We start from the raw sequence: 20,309 nt of genomic DNA, 5'->3' as shown, positions 1-20,309 counted from the left end.
TCAAAAGAAAACTGGAGTAGCAATACTCATATCAGATAAAATAGACTAAAACAAAGAATGTTACAAAAGACAAGGAAGGACACTACATAATGATCAAGGGATCAATCCAAGATGGAGATATAACAATTATAACTATATATGCACCCAACATAGGAGCACCTCAATACATAAGGCAACTGCTAACAACTATAAAAGAGGAAATCGACAGTAACACAATAATAGTGGGGGACTTTAACACCTCATTTACACTAGTGGACAAATCATCCAAAATGAAAATAAATAAGGAAACAGAAGCTTTAAATGGCACAATAGACCAGATAGATTTAGTTGATATTTATAGGGCATTCCATCCAAAAAGAGCAGATTACACTTTCTTCTCAAGTGCACATGGAACATTCTCCAGGATAGATCACATCTTGGGTCACAAATCAAGACACAGTAAATTTAAGAAAATTGAAATCATATCAAGCAACTTTTCTGACCACTAAGCTATGAGATTAGTAGTGAATTACAGGGACAAAATGGTACAAAATACCAACACATGGAGGTTAAACAATATTTTATTAAATAACAAAGGCATCACTGAAGAAATCAAAGAGGAAATCAAAAAATACCTGGTGACAAATGACAATAAAAACAAGATGATCCAAAACCTATGGGATGCAACAAAAGCAATTCTAAGAGGGAAGTTTATAGCTATACAAGCCTACTTCAAGAAACAAGAAAAAATCTCAAATAAACAACCTAACCTTATACCTAAAGGAACTAGAGAAAGAACAGAGAAAACCCAAAGTTAGCAGAAGGAAAGAAATCATAAAGATCAGAGCAGAAGTAAATGAAATAGAAACAAATAAAACAATAGCAAATATTAATAAAACTAAAAGCTGGTACTTTGAGAAGATAAAGAATAATTGATAAACCATTAGCCAGCCTCATCAAGAATAGAGGGAGAGGACTCAAATGAATAAAATTAGAAATGAAAAAGGAGATGTTAAAACAGACACCGCAGAAATACAAAGCATCCTAAAAGACTACAACAAACAACTCTATGCCAATAAAATGGACAACCTGGAAGAAACTGACAAATTCTTAGAAAGGTATAACCTTCCAAGACTGAACCAGGAAGAAATAGAAAATATGAACAGACCAATCACAAACACTGCAATTGAAACTGTTATTAAAAATCTTCCAACCAGCAGAGATCTAGGACCAGATGGCTTCACAGGTGAATTCTGTCAAACATTTAGAGAAGAGCCAACACCCATTCTTCTCAAACTCTTCAAAAAATTGCAGAGGAGCACTCCCAAACTCATTCTACGAGACCACCATCACCCTGATACCAAAACCAAACAAAGATACTACAAAAACAAAGAAAATTAAAGGCCAATATCATTGACGAATATAGATACAAAAATCCTCAGCAAAATACTAGCAAACAGAATCCAACAACACATTAAAAGGATCATACACCATGATCAAGTGGGATTTATCCCAGGGTTGCAAGGATTCTTCACTATACATAAATCAATCAATGTGATAAACCATATGAACAAATTGAAGAATAAAAACCATATGATCATGTCAATAGATGCAGAAAAAGCTTTTGACAAAATTCAACACCCACTTATGATAAAAACTCTCCAGAAAGTGGGCTAAGAGGAAACCTACCTCAACATAATAAAGGCCATATACAACAAACACACAGCAAACATCATTCTCAATGGTGAAAAACTGAAACCATTTCCTCTAAGATCAAGAACAGGACAAAAATGTCCACTCTCACCACTATTATTCCACATAGTTTTGGAAGTCCTAGCCACAGCAATCAGAGAAGGAAAAAGAAATAAAAGAATACAAATTGGAAAAGAAGAAATAAAACTGTCACTGTTTGCAGATGACATGATACTATACATAGAGAATCCTAAAGATGCCACCAGAAAACTCCTAGAGCTAATCAATGAATTTAGTAAAGTTATAGGATACAAAATTAATGCACAGAAATCCCTTGCATTCCTATACACTAATGATGAAAAATCTGAAAGAGAAATTAAGGAAACACTCCCATTTACCATTGCAACAAAAAGAATAAAATACCTAGGAAAAAACCTTCCTAGGGAAACAAAAGACCTGTATGCAGAAAACTATAGGACACTGATGAAAAAAAATAAAGATGATACCAACAGATGGAGATATATACCATGTTCTTGGATTGGAAGAATCAATATTGTAGCAATGACTGTACTACCCAAAGCAATCTGTAGATTCAAAGCAATCCCTATCAAATTACCAATGGCATTTTTTATGGAACTAAAACAAAAAATCTTAAAATTTGTATGGAGACAAAAAAGACCCTAAATAGCCAAAGCAGCCCTGAGGGAAGTAAACAGAGCTGGAGGAATCAGACTCCCTGACTTCAGACTATACTACAAAGCTACAATAATCAAGACAATATGGTACTGGAACAAAAACAGAAACATTGATCAATGGAACAAGATAGAAATCCCAGAGATAAACCTACGCACCTATGGTCAACTAATCTATGACAAAGGAGGCAAGGATAGACAATGGGGAAAAGATAGTGTCTTTAATAAGTGGTGCTGGGGGCTTCCCTGGTGGCACAGTGGTTGAGGATCCACCTGCCGATGCAGGGGACACGGGTTTGTGCTCCAGCCTGGGAAGACACCATATGCCGTGGAGTGGCTGGGCCCATGAGCCATGGCCGCTGAGTCTGTGCATCCGGAGCCTGTGCTCCACAACAGGAGAGGCCACAACAGTGAGAGGCCCGCATACCACAAAAATAATAATAATAATAAATGGTGCTGAGAAAACTGGACAGCTACATGTAAAATAATGAAATTAGAACGCTCCCTAACAGCATACACAAAAATAAACTCAAAATGGATTAGAGACCTAAATGTAAGACAAGACCAGACACTATAAAACTCTTAGAGAAAAACATGCATAGTCACAACACTCTTTAACATAAATCACAGCAAGATATTTTTTGATCCACCTCCTAGAGTAATGGAAATAAAAACAGAAATAAACAAATGGGACTTAATGAAACTTAAAAGCTTTTGCACAGCAAAGGAAACCATAAACAAGACAAAAAGATAACCCTCAGAATGGGAGAAAATATTTGCAAACGAGTCAATGGACAAAGGATTAATCTCCAATATATAGAAACAGCTCATGCAGCTCAATATTAAAAAAAACAAACAACCCAGTCAAAAAATGGGCAGAAGACTTAAATAGACATTTCTCCAAAGAAGACATACAGATGGCCAAGAAGCACATGAAAAGCTGCTCAACATCACTAATTAATAGAGAAATGCAAATCAAAACTACAATGAGGTATCACTTCACACCAGTTAGAATGGGCATCAATCAGAAAATCCACACAACAAATGCTGGAGAGGGTGTGGAGAAAAGGGAACCCTCTTACACTGTTGGTGGGAATGTAAATTGACACAGCCACTATGGAGAACAGTATGGAGGTTCCTTAAAAAGCTAAAAATAGAATTATCATATGATCCAGCAATAAAAAAAAAAAAACACTTGCAAATATATCTGCACCCAACATGGGAGTACCTAATACATAAAGCCAATACTAAAAAACATAAAGGAGAAATTAAAAGAATTACAATATTAGTAGGGGATTTTAACACCCTGCTTACATCAATTGATAGATCATTCAGATAGAAAATCAATATGGAAACATTGGCCTTAAACAAAACATTAAATCAGATGAACTTAATAGATATATACAGAACATTCTATCCAAAAAGAGCAGAATAAATATTTTATTCAATTTCACATGGAACATTCTCCAAAAAAGGTCACATGCTAGGCTACAAAATAAGTCTCAATAAATTTGACAAGACTAAAATCATATTAAGTATCTTTTATGACCACAAGGTAATAAGTGAATTCAGAAGATATATGAGTATATCAATAAATATGCCAGTAATGAACAATTAAGAAATGAAATGTCCAAAATGATGCCATTTACAGTAGTATCAGTACCATTTACAGTATAATATCTATAGCACAAATGTAACTATATATATAAATTGATATTAAATAAAATTCTATGTCTAATTACATACAAAATATATTTTGTATTATATATAAATATTTACATATTTTTCTATGTCCACACTGACATTTCAGGGCAGTGAGGAAAGAATAGATCCTTCAAAAATGGAATTAATTGGATATTCATATGAGGATAAGTGAATTTGTTCACTAACAGGCAACATAAAAAAATTCAATTCCAGATGTATTAAAATATAAATGTAAATAATAAAATTAAAATATCCCCTTAGAAGGCAACCTGGAGGATGTATTTGTGACAATTGAGTAAGCAGTTATTCAACGGGACAAAAAGTGCACAAACCATAACAGACATGAGGACTTCTTGGGGACTTACAGCCCATGCTTTGCTCACGTATGAGGAAATCAGAGCCCAGACAGGAAACATTCTTGAATAGGCTCTACACCTCCAGGAAGCTCAAAATCAAAGACCAGCACTCCAATTTTCTGAATTAAGGTTTTGAGAACGATTTAACAATAGGACTTAATAAGATGCCTAGCCTTTTATTTTCCTTTGCTTTTTATAGCACTTTATATGTCCCAGGTGGTGTTTTAAGCATTTTGCATATATTGAAGAGTTTAATCTTCAAAACAACTGAATAAGGTGGGTTCTCTTATGATTATCTCTATTTTACAGACAACACCAAGAGAACAACACCAAGATCTTTAGTAACTTGCCCCAAATTACCCAACTGGTATGTGTAAAGCTAGGATTCTAACATAGAAAGCCTGAGTCCAGAGCCTGTACTCTTAACCACCATCTTTCACAAACACTGGAAGGTATAATTTCAATTCCTGTGTTTTAGTTTCAATTCATTTAAGTTCAGAACTGCATTATCTATAATTAGATAGGATTAATATTCGAATTTTTGCCACCAACTGTTTCTGAGCTAATTAAATTCAAATCTACATTTCCCAAAAGATCTTCTCCAGTCTTACAATACTGCATCCCTTTAAAAAAATGTTGGCATTATACTATGGCATTATACTTAATGTTGGCATTATAATATGTTTTATCTTACATTTTCCACCTTCTATTGTATGTGATTTAATACCAGTATATATCACTCAACAATTGCCCCAATAAACTTACAATACTTTTCCTTTTGTGGTACTTGATCTATATTATTTCATGCTTTATTTTATATTTGCTGTATTCAGTTGCATATTATTTTATGTATACATATTTTACTACATGATTAAAATATTTCCTAAGGGCAGTCCTCTATTTTATTGTATTATTTTACATTATACTTTACTCGATGTTATTTTAATTTTATTTTATTTTGGTGTGGCATTGTGTTTCTACTCCCTTCTAGAGCTTAATATGTGTTGGCAAGCATCTAACACAATTATACAAATACTGTTGAAAGAATAAATGTTCTTATCAGTAAGGCATTTTGAAATTAATTCAACTGTGATTTTCAGATATTTTACTAACAAGACTAAAGGATAACTTGAGACATTGCATTTTATCTATCATTGTGTCCAGCTTTGTTCTAGGGAAGAAGTTAGAACAAGTTAGAGCTAATAAGGTCCTTCTCACTGTTGCTCAGGAGTTTCCAGTGATAGTCTTAGTGAAAAATTGCTCATAAACAGTATCTACGACTGCTTTCACTAATTTAGGTTCAGTGGTTAAACAATTTTAGAGACATAAAGAAAATACCTCAGTCTTTCTATCATATATGGGGGCATGTATCTCCCTGGCTGACTAATGTTAGTTCTTTAATTCACCATATCTTGGAATTTTGCTAATTAGCATTTGTTGAGAGCACATAAAGTAGCCCTGTTTAATTATTGAAAACCTGAAAAGTGTTTTGTGCTCTGCAGTCCAGAGTGTTGTTTTCAGTACTTATTATCTGAGAACAGGGGATTATGAGGATGAACATGGAAGGAGGAAGAAGAGGACAAAGACTTCTCAAGCAATTACCAAATATGTATAGTTTGGAGAGTAGAATGAAGGATAATCTACAGTAATTTTGAAAAATATTAAAAGGAAGTTTCAAGCCTTTTGTTTTCTTGAAAACATGCTCTCTATAACATTTAGTACAGTATAAGATTTCCTTATTTGTAAAATGGGGTTAATGAAATTAATTATCTAGCATCCATGAAGGATGTTGAAAATTTATTTTTTAAATGTAATGAAGTGAATCTTGAACTTCTTTGAGAAGTTTGATGAGTGAAAATAACATATAGCTGAAAATGTTCTTGCTCAAATCTACTATTTATTTATTTAGTTAGTTATTTTGCGGTACGCAGGCCTCTCACTGTTGTGGCCTCTCCCATTGCGGAGCACAGGCTCTGGACGCGCAGGCTCAGCGGCCATGGCTCACGGGCGCAGCCGCTCCGCGGCATGTGGGATCTTGCCAGACCCGTGTCCCCTGGGCAGGCAGATTCTCAACCACTGCGCCACCAGGGAAGCCCAAATCTACTATTTTAGAATGGTAACATATTTCTCTTAACTACAGAAAAGATGAAATAAAAATGACTTATACTGAATACCAACCAATAAGTAATTCTTTGTGCCTTCACTCATGTATACCATTCAAGAGCCTTCACAGCCTTGTGAATAGATTTTTGAAAACAAGTATAATGGCCATCTAAATATAACATTTTGCAACTGGTAACCACTTTGTATATCTGGATAATATAAAATTTTTTGGAAAATTTGTTGTTTCAACTATAGGGATGTGTTGGACATTTCTTTAGTGGACAAAAATGCTGGAATGGCAAATAGTTCAAAAGGAAAAAAAAGTTAAAGATTTACTAATTCAATTTTCATATTCTTACTGCAGCTAATGTTTAAATTAACTGAAGGATTAGCTTACGAGTCATATCCTGGGAATTGAAAACTTTGTCAAACTATCAAGTTGAGAAATTATGATGATAATATGTTCTTTAGACACTGAGGCAGGCAAAAGCTATTATTTTTTTATCAATACAAATTGTAATCATTATATATAATGATGCCTTGCTAAAAATGTTCTCTATTACTGGCAGCATTCTTTGGAAGTTTTCTACAAGATTTTCATAATTTAGAAGCCCCTACAAGGGTTGTATACTTCTCAAGGAGTTCTGCACTTTGCAAGGGGTTCTGCAATAGACTACAATGTCCGAAGTGATCAACTGTGCTCATCATTTCAGCCCAGGCTCTCTGTCAGTCTGTCCTTACTGGATGTTCAGACATTGCATCTAACTTGTACATGAAGGCATATGCAGGAGAATAACTCTTACCAAAATGGAGTAGGACAGACACAGTGGGAGAACTAATGCATTTGCTAGAGAAAACATCAACTAGGGATGCTGCAATTCTTAATTTCTTTGTTTTAACAAGCTTTTACTGGTACTGTTGAATAAAATATATTTGAACATCATTAAAGCATCTGAGTAGTCTCAGAACTCAGTATTTTTCATGGAACATTTTTATAAGGCTTGTTCTTCATAATTTCTAGTGGTGATCTGAAATGTTTGAATGGAAGGATTTAATAAAAATATCACATCTCTTAAAGGAATTATATTAAAGATGTGTAGAGAAAGAGAACTTTAAAAACTGTTTAAATAGGTAAACGTATAAACATGTCAACTCTATAGATGTTTAATTTGTTTCTGGTGTTTGTGTTTTTAAGGATTAAAAAAAACAAGTGGTGAGGGCTTCCCTGGTGGCGCAGTGGTTGAGAATCCGCCTGCAGATGCAGGGGACACGGGTTCGTGCCCCGGTCCGGGAAGATCCCATGTGCCGCAGAGTGGCTAGGCCCGTGAGCCATGGCCGCTGAGCCTGTGTGTTCGGAGCCTGTGCTCCGCAACGGGAGAAGCCACAACAGTGAGAGGCCCGCGTACCGCAAAAAAACCAAAAACAAACAAAAAACAACTGGTGATACAAGTGGTAAGCTATGGCCATAAACACATTATAATAATTGCTCTGAAATGCACATACCAGACAACTGGAAAAGATCTATCCATATTATAAATTATGAGTTACTGTCAAAATAATGCAAGGCATTGTTTTCATATAGTTTATCTTGTTTAAAACTATTGTAAGATTTCTAAATTAATGGAGTTTGTTTTGTTATGATTACTCTAAAGTAGTGCTTCTTAACCAGTGGTGGTTTTAACCAGTCCTCCCTCAGAGGACTTTTGGTAATATCTGGAAACATCTTCAGGTGTCACTACTAGGAGTGGGTGCCACTGGTGTCTAGTGGGTAGAAGTCAGGGTTGCTGCTAAACATCCCACAATGCACAGAGCAAGCCCTCAAAACAAACGCCCAAAATTTAAATACTGCCAAGGTTAGGAAACACTGCTCTAAAGAGAGGCAGTGCTATATACAGTCCAACAGAAATTGCATAATACAGGCACCATGTTACTTAATGACAGATAATTATATTACGAGAACAAAGAATAAAAAATAAAATATTCAGTAAATAGCTTGTAACAATTGCACTAAATCTGAGAGTAATTTTCATTTCCTGTGGACCTCACCCTAATTGATGTCCTGGCTGGAATAGAACATTAATAATTCTTTTACACATGAATGAAGAAGTGAATGAATATTTCAACATTACTAGGAAATCAATGTGCATATTAAATAATATATTACATAACTAAAGCATAACAGCAACTTAAATGATAATTAACAAATATAAGATATTCCTTTGAAGCCAGTCTTTATTAGACTGAATACAATCTCATAAGTATTTCTACTCACTTAGATTAATCATGCAAGACCCTGCACAGCCTGGTGTCAATCTTATCTCTCTCCACTCTTCTCTATGAGACCATTCTTCATCCACAGGGCTTTATTCACTTCTGCCTGAATTAGGACTCCAGGTATAATACTTCATCCACCTAGAATTACCTTTCCATATCTGCCCATCCTTATAACACTAATTTGAAATCTCTCCTCTTCTAGAGTTATCTCCCATCACACTTGTAATCACCTGAAATAATTTCTTATTCTCAGCAATCACTGACTCTACTATTATGGACTGCCTATACCATCTATTCAAAATCTGCTAAGAATTGTGCAGCCAGAAAAAAAGGAAAAAAAGAAAAAGAAAAAAAAAAAAACAGAGGATTTCTCATAGCACTAGAATGATTTCAGAGGCTAAAATCACCGTGTGTAAATTTTTATTACAGGGCTTGCACCATATAAAAGCAATGTTCTAAGAACTTCACAAACATATGAGTTCTGCATTGTACACTGAACTAAACACTGCTATTTCCATTTTACAGGTTAGGAAATGAATTCTGAGTGAATAACTTCTTCAAGTTACTTTACCACTGTGGCAAAAAATCATCTGCACACTAAAGATACACTGGTTATGGGTGGGAATGGCTGCCTAGTCCTATTTGCATCTAGGTGTGGGCAATGAAATGTAAGCATTAAGATGAGGACTACTTCCAGGCTTGAAATGCAAAATTTCCAGAGCACAATCCTCCCTCTTTTTTCACCAGTCTGCTGGTTTGACTTCTTTCCGTGTTCCCTGGTAGTGAGGGGCTCAGGAGAGGCCACATCAAAATATGTCACTTTGGCATATTGATTCTTTTGAATTATAGCTATTAATACTTGAGAAACAGCCAATACAGGAAGGACACACTAACTCTCTTTTGTCCCCCTGAAAGCAAGAAATAAATCTCCCATGGGAGGGCTTCCCTGGTGGCGCAGTGGTTGAGAGTCCACCTGCCGATGAAGGGGACACGGGTTCGTGCCCTGGTCCGAGAAGATCCCACATGCCGCGGAGCGGCTGGGCCCGTGAGCCATGGCTGCTGAGCCTGCGCGTACGGAGCCTGTGCTCCGCAACGGGAGAGGCCACAACAGTGAGAGGCCCGTGTACCGCAAAAAAAAAAAAAAAAAAAAAAAACTCTCATGGGAAAGGTACCCTTCCTGTTCCAGGAATTAAAGAGACATCCTTATCACCAGAAATAGGGAATTTGAGGCCTAGAAGCCTGTATAAACAAACTTTGTTACTTCTTTACTAATTTACTACCCCAAGGGCAAACCCCTTTGTTTTGTCAATTCTTTACAAATTTATTGTTTCCTTGTCTACAAGGTATAAAAGCTGCCTGCTTTGGTCACTTTTTTCAGTTTCATATTTCTATAAGGTCCTGTATGTACAAATTAAATTTTTCTCCTGTTAATCTGTCTTATATTAATTTAATAAATATATCAGCCAAAAAACCTTGAAGAGAAGAAAGGAAATGTTCACCTCCCCTATAGTAGCCACTCACTGAAAGATGTCAGAACATTCCACAGCCTGGTCCCTGGATGAAAGAGGGGCAGAGCTTCCATCCTCACCCACCTCCTCCCTAGGACACTGATTGTATTTTATGTGAGAAAGAAATAAATTTCTATTATGTTAACTATTGAAATGTCAAGGTTTATCTGATACTGAGGCTGGTATACTTTAACTAAAATATTATACAATAGTTGTCCTATGAGAAAGATCAAGTAAGTTGACGATTCTACTTTAAGTAAAAATGCAATAGATAATAAAGACCATGCATTCAAGTTGCCTGGTTTAAGCCTGACATCACAGAATAATCATTAATAGCATCCCTTCTCACTCTAAGAAGTATCCTGGTTTGGATGATAAGATGTACAGTCATGTTACTAATATACTTATATGAAAAAAATTGCTGGTGAGAATAAATGTTGAAAATAGTTAGGATGAGATTACATGAGCTTGATATCCTGCAGAAGCATCTGTGTGCTATAAGGCAAGTTTATTTCTCAGAGCTTCAGTTCTTATCCAGCAGAATAAGCATCAAAAAAGATAATCTGTGCTTGAAAAGCTTAGACAATGATGAAGTACTGTGCAAATATCTAGCCATTAATAAGACAAAACTATGAAAGGGTACCATTTTAAGGAATGTAAAGGAAGTATTCAATGAATAAAACCTTTCTTTAAACCCATATATCATTTACTATAAACTTTGAATAAAATATGTCTATGTTAACATTTGATGCTTATTAAAGACAGGATTATATTTAGAAAAATTAAATCAGGTTTATTTTTTTAACATCTTTATTGGAGTATAATAGCTTTACAATGTTGTGTTAGTTTCTGCTGTATAACAAAGTGAATCAGCTATATGTATACATATATCCCAATATCCCCTCCCTCTTGCCTCTCCCCCCCACCCTCCTATCCCACCCCTCTAGGTGGTCACAAAGCACTGAGCTGGTCTCTCTGTGCTATGAGGCTGTTTCCCACTAGCTATCTATTTTACATTTGGTAGTATATATATGTCCATGCCACTCTCTCACTTCATCCCAGCCTACCCTTCCTGCTCCCTGTGTCCTCAAGTCCATTCTCTACATCTGCGTGTTTATTCCTGTCCTGCCCCTAGGTTCAACAGAACCAATCTTTTTTTTTTTTTAGATTACACATATATGTGCTGGCATACGGTATTTGATTTTTTCTTTCTGACTTGCTTCACTCTGTATGACAGACTCGAGTTCCAAACACCTCACTACAAATAACTCAATTTCGTTTCTTTTTATGGCGGAGTAATATTCCATTGTATATATGTGCCACATCTTCTTTATCCATTCATCTGTTGATGGACACCTAGGTTTCTTCCATGTCCTGGCTATTGTAAATAGAGCTGAAATGAACATTGTGGTATATGACTCTTTTTGAATTATGGTTTTCTCAGTGTATATGCCCAGTAGTGGGATTGCTGGGTCATATGGTAGTTCTATTTTTAGTTTTTTAAGGAACCTCCATACTGTTCTCCATAGTGGATGTATCAATTTACATTCCCACCAACAGTGCAAGAGTGTTACCTTTTCTCCACACCCTCTCCAGCATTTACTGTTTGTAGATTTTTTGATGATGGCCATTCTGATCAGTGTGAGGTGATACCTCATCAAGACAGTATGGTACTGGCACATAAAGAGAAATATACATCAATGGAACAGGCTAGAAAGCCCAGAGATAAACCCACACACATATGGTCATCTTATCTTTGATATAGGAGGCAATAATATACAATAGAGAAAAGAGAGCCTCTTCAATAAGTGGTGCTGGGAAAACTAGACAGCTACATGTAAAAGAATGAAATTAGAACACTCCCTAACACCATACACAAAAATAAACTCAAAATGGATTAAAGACCTAAATGTAAGGCCAGACATTATCCAACTCTTAGAGGAAAACATAGGCACAACACTCTATGACATAAATCAGAGCAAGATCCTTTTTGACCCACTGCCTACAGAAACGGAAATAAAAACAAACAAATGGGATCTAATGAAACTTAAAAGCTTCTGCACAGCAAAGGAAACCATAAACAAGACGAAAAGACACCCCTCAGAATGGGAGAAAATATTTGCAAACGAAGCAAGTGACAATGATTAATTTCCAAAATATAGAAGCAGCTCATGCAGCTCAATATCAAAAAAAGAAACAACCCAATCCAAAAATGGGCAGAAGACCTAAACAGACATTTCTCCAAAGAATATATACAGATTGCCAACAAACACATGAAAGGATGCTCATCATTGCTAATCATTAGAGAAATCAGGCCTATTGAATAGCTACTTCTCAGGTGTCTGACTTTTGAGAGACTGAATCCCCTTGCATGGAGACCACACTGCCTTCCCTTTACAGCAACCCCATTGCAATTACTTGCTTTTCAGGGAACTTGCAACCAACCCTTCTTCTTCTTTCTCCTTCTCTTCCTCCTCCTTCTCCTTTTTTCTTTCTCTCTTCATCTTCTTGTGTTACACTTTTAAATGGGGGCAAAATGCCCTTTAGTGAAATCCATCCATTCCTCTAAACATCCAACCATTCACCCAGCACATACTTATTGAGCATTTGCCATGGAAGTGTCAGCACACTTCAAGGTGCCAAGAAGATTAATATAAGCATATATAGTCACTGTTCTCCAGGAGCTTAGTGTATGGGGAGAAGGGAAAGATACCTATCACAAAACAGTAAATATAAAAATATAATTGAAAAGAAGGTATGTGCTAGAAAGGGATACCAGTAGGTTTGAGGTATCAAAATAGGTTTCCTTAAAGTAATGACATTTGACCTGTGGTCTGAAGGATGAACAGTCAACTGAAGGGAGTGAAGAAGTGGGGAAGTGAGGTGAGATGGTGGCAAGCTTGGCAAGCATATTCCACACACTCACACAGCCTGCGCAAATGTCCTGGTGAGGAAAAGATGACTTGTTCAAAGAACTGATATAAGTCAATTCAGATGGAGCACCAAGAAATGCTCAGAAGATGATGTTGTAAGTCTGCAAATGAGCAGAAAACAGATCACATAGAAAGCTGTAGGCCACAACAAGTGTTTCAGTTTCTTTTCTGAGAACAATGGAAAATCATACATAGTTTTTATCAAAGGGTGATACGGTTAAATTTGTATTTTGAAGAGATCACTCTGGATGCAAAATGGTAGCTGAGAATAAAAACACTTTTGAAATCCATTACTCCTAGGACACACTTGATAGATCGTTACCAGCATTTGTTTTCTTCTTCTTTGTCAACACCCACGATTGCTCTCCAATATATTCCTTCTTATCAATGAATTTTCCATTACTTCCCTCATGATAAGAATTAAGAATATTCACCAGATTTACTTTAAAATTAGCAATCCCTATTCATGTTCTTTCTTTGAATTCCTTAAGCATTTACAAGACCTTTATAATGTAATAAAATTAATTTAATTCTCTATTTTATGTATTCTTTTTTTAAGCTAGACTTTGGTCCTCAACAAAAGGAACCTGTATACAGACTTTAGAGAAAAAATGATTTCTACAGATAAATGATTTTTTAGTGTTGGATTCTTCCTATTATTAATAACTAACTTCCTAAGTTCATAAATTGTGCTTTTGCAACCAACCGAAGAGTGAAAGTATCTAAAAATAAAGACCTTACAAATGTCTATTTATAGCCTGTGTGTAATCAAACAAAGTGCAATCAGTAGAAATTGACATTGATTGAGACTTAGTCTCCAACCTCTGCATGGTATTTTGGTACAAAAGAACACTTTATGTGTGACCTCTCATATAAAAATTGTCAGTATTAAACATTTAAGATGTTTATTTCACCTTTCACATAATGTGTTTGAGAAAAAACAGTTCCAATGGCTAAATTTCTATTAAAAATATAATAAATATTTCTAATATTAACAAAATTTAGAATCCAATTTCAATGAATTATTAAGGAGAGGATTCTCTTTTAAATTTTTAAATATAAATTATTTTAAATAACCAAATTGAAATACATTTTTATAGTGAGCTTTACATTATAGAAATTGTGTTTTTTATAAAAATTATTCAGAATAATTTCACAGATTTTGATTTTTTAAGAATCCCCAAGTACTGTGGATGAAAATGCAATCAATTGTTCTTTTCCACAGTTTAGCAACCCTTCATTACATATCAAAGGCAGGAAGCCAGGGTTAAAAAAGGGATATCCCCTTTTCTACTGTGGTGCAAAAGATGTGCTGAAGAGCTGAAAACATATAATACAGCAAAATTAAGTTGTGACCAAGTTTCCTTTTCTTCATAATACCCACAGTGTATGCTGTGATGGGTACCCGGAAGGCAGCAATACCAAAAATCCATGTCTTCACCCAGTTTATTTATTTAAAATCCTTTAATGTGTTAAGTTATCATATCTCAAAACATATGACAAAGGGTATTTATCAGGTAAATTACCTCAAAGTGCCAACCTTGACATGGGAATAAGAAGAGGAGATATCACTGGGGAAATGAAGAGAGAATGATTTTGAAACACGTTTCACAGACTGGGGTCACAGCTGGCATGAGGTCACATGCCACACAAGTTTGAATGAGTGAACTGTGCAATGAAAAACAAAAGGCATAAACTTTAAAGAGTAGTACAGAAAAGGGGACAGGGCACCCAAAATAAATATGTCAAAGTCACAATCAAGTTTGGGACATACCTTGATCATAGATTAAAAAAAAGAACTGTGGACATTCATTGCAGTTTGGGGAAATAAGTACTTTTCTTTGTTTTTGTTTAATTGCTCTGGGGTAATAAATATATAGGAGTCTTACCCCAACGGAAAAATATCACCTTAATTATTAGTTTATATGCTATATGCCTTTAAGGGAAATAACCTCAGGAAAAAAAACACGTATTCAATAAAATATTCCTTGTATTCCTTATCATGTTAGTAAAATACACAGACCATGGAACTACTTCAAGGTGCCTTTTCATGTGTTATGGTATAAAATTTAGGAATCTTTGTCGATATAGTAAAAATAAAATATCCAAGGAAGAAAAGTTAATCAAACCATAATAGACTGTGACCTATTTTCAAAAATCAGATTAGAGTTCCAATATTTTGAGCTCTCATTACTGATCTCCCTTAGTTTCTCTATGAACTATAATTTTTAGGTAGAATCCAGCAATTTTTAAAATAATTTCTCATTTTATGTTTTCTCTGCTACTCAGCTGGGCAGATGGCTTTGGGTATAGAAGACACTGATATGGAAAGAAACTCAGGCTTTAAAGGTCCTATGACTAAGCTCTCCTAAATGAGTTTTTTAAATATTAGAATCAAAAAGAACACTTGCATATATGGCCTTGGCAGTTTGGAAATCATTAGTAGCTTAAAGGAACTGATACAAGAATTAATAACTAAGAAAGTAGTCATCCAATAAGTTTAGGAAGTTTAGGAAGGACATAGTAACTACAACTTAGAATTGGGAGATCAAAGAGCTGTGAATAAAGTAGTTCAGATTTAGATTTCCAGAAGGCTTATCAGAAAGTCTCTTCTAGTTATTTGGACCCAAAGATTTCTCCACAGATCTGTCTTCAGCCAATATTCTTCTCACTCTATATACTTTCCCAGATTGAGCTTATCCATCCCCATAATTTTAACACTATCTGTGTTGATGACTCACAATTTTTTTTTTTTTTTTGTGGTACGCGGGCCCCTCACTGTTGTGGCCTCTCCCGCTGTGGAGCACAGGCTCTGGACGCACAGGCTTAGCGGCCATGGATCACGGGCTCAGCCGCTCCGCGGCATGTGGGATCTTCCCGGACTGGGGCACAAACCCGTGTACCCTCCATCGGCAGGTGGACTCTCAATCACTGTGCCACCAGGGAAGCCCAACTCACAAATTTTTTACTCTTAGTCCAAATCTCTCCTCTGAGTTTGGACCTGCATATTCAAGATTCTACTAGCTACAGGTACCTGGATATCTTGAGGCACATCAATCTTAATACCTCTATTCAATCCTGAACTCATTGTCTTACACAAAAATCTTTTTCCCTTTGGAAATCATTCTCCATCATCCTAGTGCTCTGCCAGTCAATCCAACAGAGAACTCAACCCAGAAATATGGAAATCATTCTTGATTCTTCTCTCCCTCTGTCTCACCCAGTGTGCCAACTAGTTATTAAGTCCTATTGATCCTACCTCATTTTCCTAATTTTTCCGTCTTCATTTCCATAATTAGATACCTTGACTCTTTCAGTAGGCTCCCAACACATTTCCTTGTTTCTAGTTTTATATCACATTAATCCATCCATCAATCTGCTAATGGATTATTCTTTCAATTAAAAAATGTCAACATATTACTCCCCAACTTAAAACATTTCAGTGTTTCCCCTTACTTGTAGACACAAAATGGTTACTAATATTTTCCATTTAATAAATGCTAGGTTTCATCACATGCATAACCGATTCTTAGTTTAAAACATTTCAGTGTTTCCCCTTACTTGTAGACACAAAATGGTTACTAATATTTTCCATTTAATAAATGCTAGGTTTCATCACATGCATAACCGATTCTTAGTTTAAGGATAAATCTATAATTCCATAGTACTATAAGAACTCACATTAGGATGTTTAATTTTTTCTGGTACTATTGATGTTTAACTCTAATTTCTAAATTGTACATAAAAATTTTAAATACATTGTTATATGAAGATTGTTTCTATTTAGAAGAAGTTACTTGAATATACATTGAGGTCAAATAAGATAATATAGGTAAAGTACTAGCCCAATGCATGGCTTAATATTAATTTTCTTCCCACTCTAAAGAGAAATAACAATGCTTAAATAGGTTGTGGTACATGACATTAATATCTATTTCTTATTTCAGTGGTCTATATTTGATCCATAATCAATCCACTTCAGGTCAAGGGCTTGTAGGGTTTAGTGGGAGTTGTGAATCATAAAAGGTTTATTTGAGTGTCAAAAATTTCAAGAAGCCAGTGATTTTACCTAAACCTAAGTTTCACCTGTCACCAAAAGCAAAATGCTTAAAGCCAGAAATTAATATACCTCCCGGGAAACTGTTTTCTTCAGGAACCAGCTTCCTATAAGGAACATCTGGAAGACAAGATGTTCCTGGGTCTCCAGCAATATGGTTTAAGAAAAGGTGAGCATGTTGAAACACTTGCCCTGAAAAGCAAGGTTATTAAGTTATACAGCACTTGCTTTGTATGAAGAGGCATTCAACTTAGACACAAGGAGTGAGAGACTAGATTTCAACTAAAAGAATAAAGTCTTTGACTTGGATTCAGGCAGAAAGGGTGATTATGGCTGATTAAATAGGTGCTCCAGAGATTAACTGGAGGACACAACCGAGAGAGGATCCCAGAATGACTGGGAATGAAAAATGTATCTTATTAGAAGCACAATTTAATTATGTGGCTCTCAAAGCATAGTAATTTGGTGTCATCATCTTTTTCCTTGGGTTTTTCTAACTAAGGCACTAAATTTTAGTGTGGGTATTGCTCCTTCCCCACTGCATTCTTCTCAAAAGGACAGTGAATAAGTGAGCAGTGACAGGTGTTAGGGCCCAGGGTAGGCTGCCCCAAAATATGCCTCATTGACATATTGATTATTTTGAATTAAAGTTACTTAAGAAAGAGCTGATGCAAGAGAGACACTAACCCTCCTCTCTGTCTCTCTAAAGTCAGGAAATAAGTCTCTCTCATGTGAAAGGTGCCCTCCCTACAACAGGAGGTAGAAGAACACCCTTATTGCCAGCGATAGGGAATTTGGGCAGAGAAACCTGTTTAAACAAACCTTCTTACTTCTTTACTAATGTGCTACTCAAGCCCACACTTTGCTTAAACTCCTTACTAATTAAGTCCCCAAACCTAAGTTTCTTTGTCCTGTCAATTCCTCTCAAATTTATTGTTTCTTTTGAATGGATAAAAAGATGCAGCACATATATACAGTGGAATATTACTCAGCCATAAAAAGAAACAAAATTGAGTTATTTGTAGTGAGGTGGATGGACCTATAGTCTGTCATACAGAGTGAAGTAAGTCAGAAAGACAAAAACAAATAACGTATGCTCACAGATATATATGGAATCTAAAAAAAAGAAAAAGAAAAACAGTTCTGAAGAACCTAGGGGCAGGACAGGAATAAACACGCAGACGTAGAGAATGGACTTGAGGACACGGGGAAGGGGAAGCTGGGATGAAGTGAGAGAGTGGCACTGACATATATACACTACCAAATGTAAAATAGCTAGTGGGAAGCAGCCGCATACCACAGGGAGATAAGCTCTGTGCTTTGCGTCCACCTAGAGGGGTGCAATAGGGAGGGTGGGAGGGAGAGGCAAGAGGGAGGGGATATGGGGATATATGTATACATATAGCTGATTTACTTTGTTATACAGCAGAAACTAACACAACAATGTAAAGCCATTTTACTCCAGTAAAGATGTTTAAAAAAAATTATTGTTTCTTTGTCTCAAAAGTATAAAAGCTGCCTGCTCTGGCTACTTCTCAGGCCCCATTTCTGAGACCTCCAAGTGCACAAATTACAATTTGTTCCCTTTTCTCTTGTTAATCTATGTTGTGTCAATTTTATTACTAGCCCACCCACAAGTACTCAAGAGGGGTAGAGGGGGAAATTTCCCCCTCCCTGACATAGGAAAGGGACTCTGGAAAATTATCTATAGTTCATTAACACGTGAACTGGACTTTACATTGGTCATTACTTTTTAAAAATTAATAGTTAAATGCATCTCTACTAGTATGTACTAATCTCATAACAATCAGGGTAGAGGCAATAAATGGGTATTTCTCTGATTTTGGCTCAGATGTAGCCCTAAGTAGAGATTTCAACTTAGAAGTTAAAGCAAAATTGGTCAGAAAATTCCAATATCAAGGTAAACAAGTAGAATTGGGACATTGAAAAAAAAAAACATATGTAAAACTTACCACTGTCTTTTGGATGGCATTACTTTTCTTTAAAATATAGAAAAGTGAATTGGAGAAATAAAAATAAAACTATATTCTTATACGGTAATGATTATTTGTGGTTTTATTGCAAGCACTTATGTAAAACATCTTTTTTTCCTCAAGACTATTACCTCAGACTTCACTCTCACTTTATTGAATTCCACACCTTCCCCCAATTTTTCGTAATTACATTGTATAACTTGATAATACAACATTCTTAACACTCTTCTAAATTGATTTGTTTATGCTTTTATAGCTTGTTTCTTTTACATGCTCCTTCATCTTTATTATGTCTGTGGACATGATAGAAGTAACATCATAAATTAAAATATGTAATTCCAGGGAGTTCTCTGGTGGCCTAGCAGTTAGGATTCTGGCCTTTCCTCACTATGGCCCAGGTTCAATCCCTGGTTGGGGAACTGAGATCCTGCAAGCCACGCGGTGTGGCCAAAAAATGTTTTATAAAAATATGTAATTCCAGATACTGATGAGGGCTATGAAAAAAATACAAAGTACAATAATAGAATAGACAGTGCAGGCAAGAGGGTAGAAGACTATTTTATTTTAGATAAGTTGGTCAGAAAAGCCTCTCTGGGAAAGTAAAATTTGAGCACAGTATACAGTAAAGCAGGGAAAGAATGATTAGCAAGGACCTGTCTTCTGAGCAGAGGGAATAGCAAGTCAAAAGTCTCTGAGGTAGGAACAATCTTGGAATGTTTGTAGCATATCAAGACGGCCAGCAACACTGAAGTGGTACAAGAAGGCAGAGAGAAGGAGATGGAGTTGAAGATGTGGTAATGTGGTGCATCATCGCCATGGTATAGAATATAAACCTTATTCTGGGTGCAATGATAGGCATTACAGACTTAAGAGCAAATTAATGGCAAAATCTCATTTATGTTTTTAAAGGGACACTGGCAGGACTGGGAAGAGGCAGACCAGTTAGGGGGTTACTTTAGTAGTCCACCTGAGATGACAGTGGCCTGTATAAGACGGCTATTGGTATAGATTTAAAAG

At 35.8% G+C, this 20,309-nt stretch overlaps 1 protein-coding gene across 11 annotated transcripts in view; it reads right to left on the bottom strand.

The window, feature by feature from the left end:
* RALYL (RALY RNA binding protein like) overlaps window positions 1-20,309 on the bottom strand; it is a 900,595-nt gene that overhangs the window by 532,992 nt on the left and 347,294 nt on the right. The gene's annotated exons all lie outside the window — the stretch shown is intronic.

This window comes from Phocoena sinus, chromosome 17 (assembly GCF_008692025.1).
Source record: "Phocoena sinus isolate mPhoSin1 chromosome 17, mPhoSin1.pri, whole genome shotgun sequence".
NCBI lineage: Eukaryota > Metazoa > Chordata > Mammalia > Artiodactyla > Phocoenidae > Phocoena > Phocoena sinus.
This window is presented reverse-complemented; position numbering and strand designations above follow the sequence as displayed.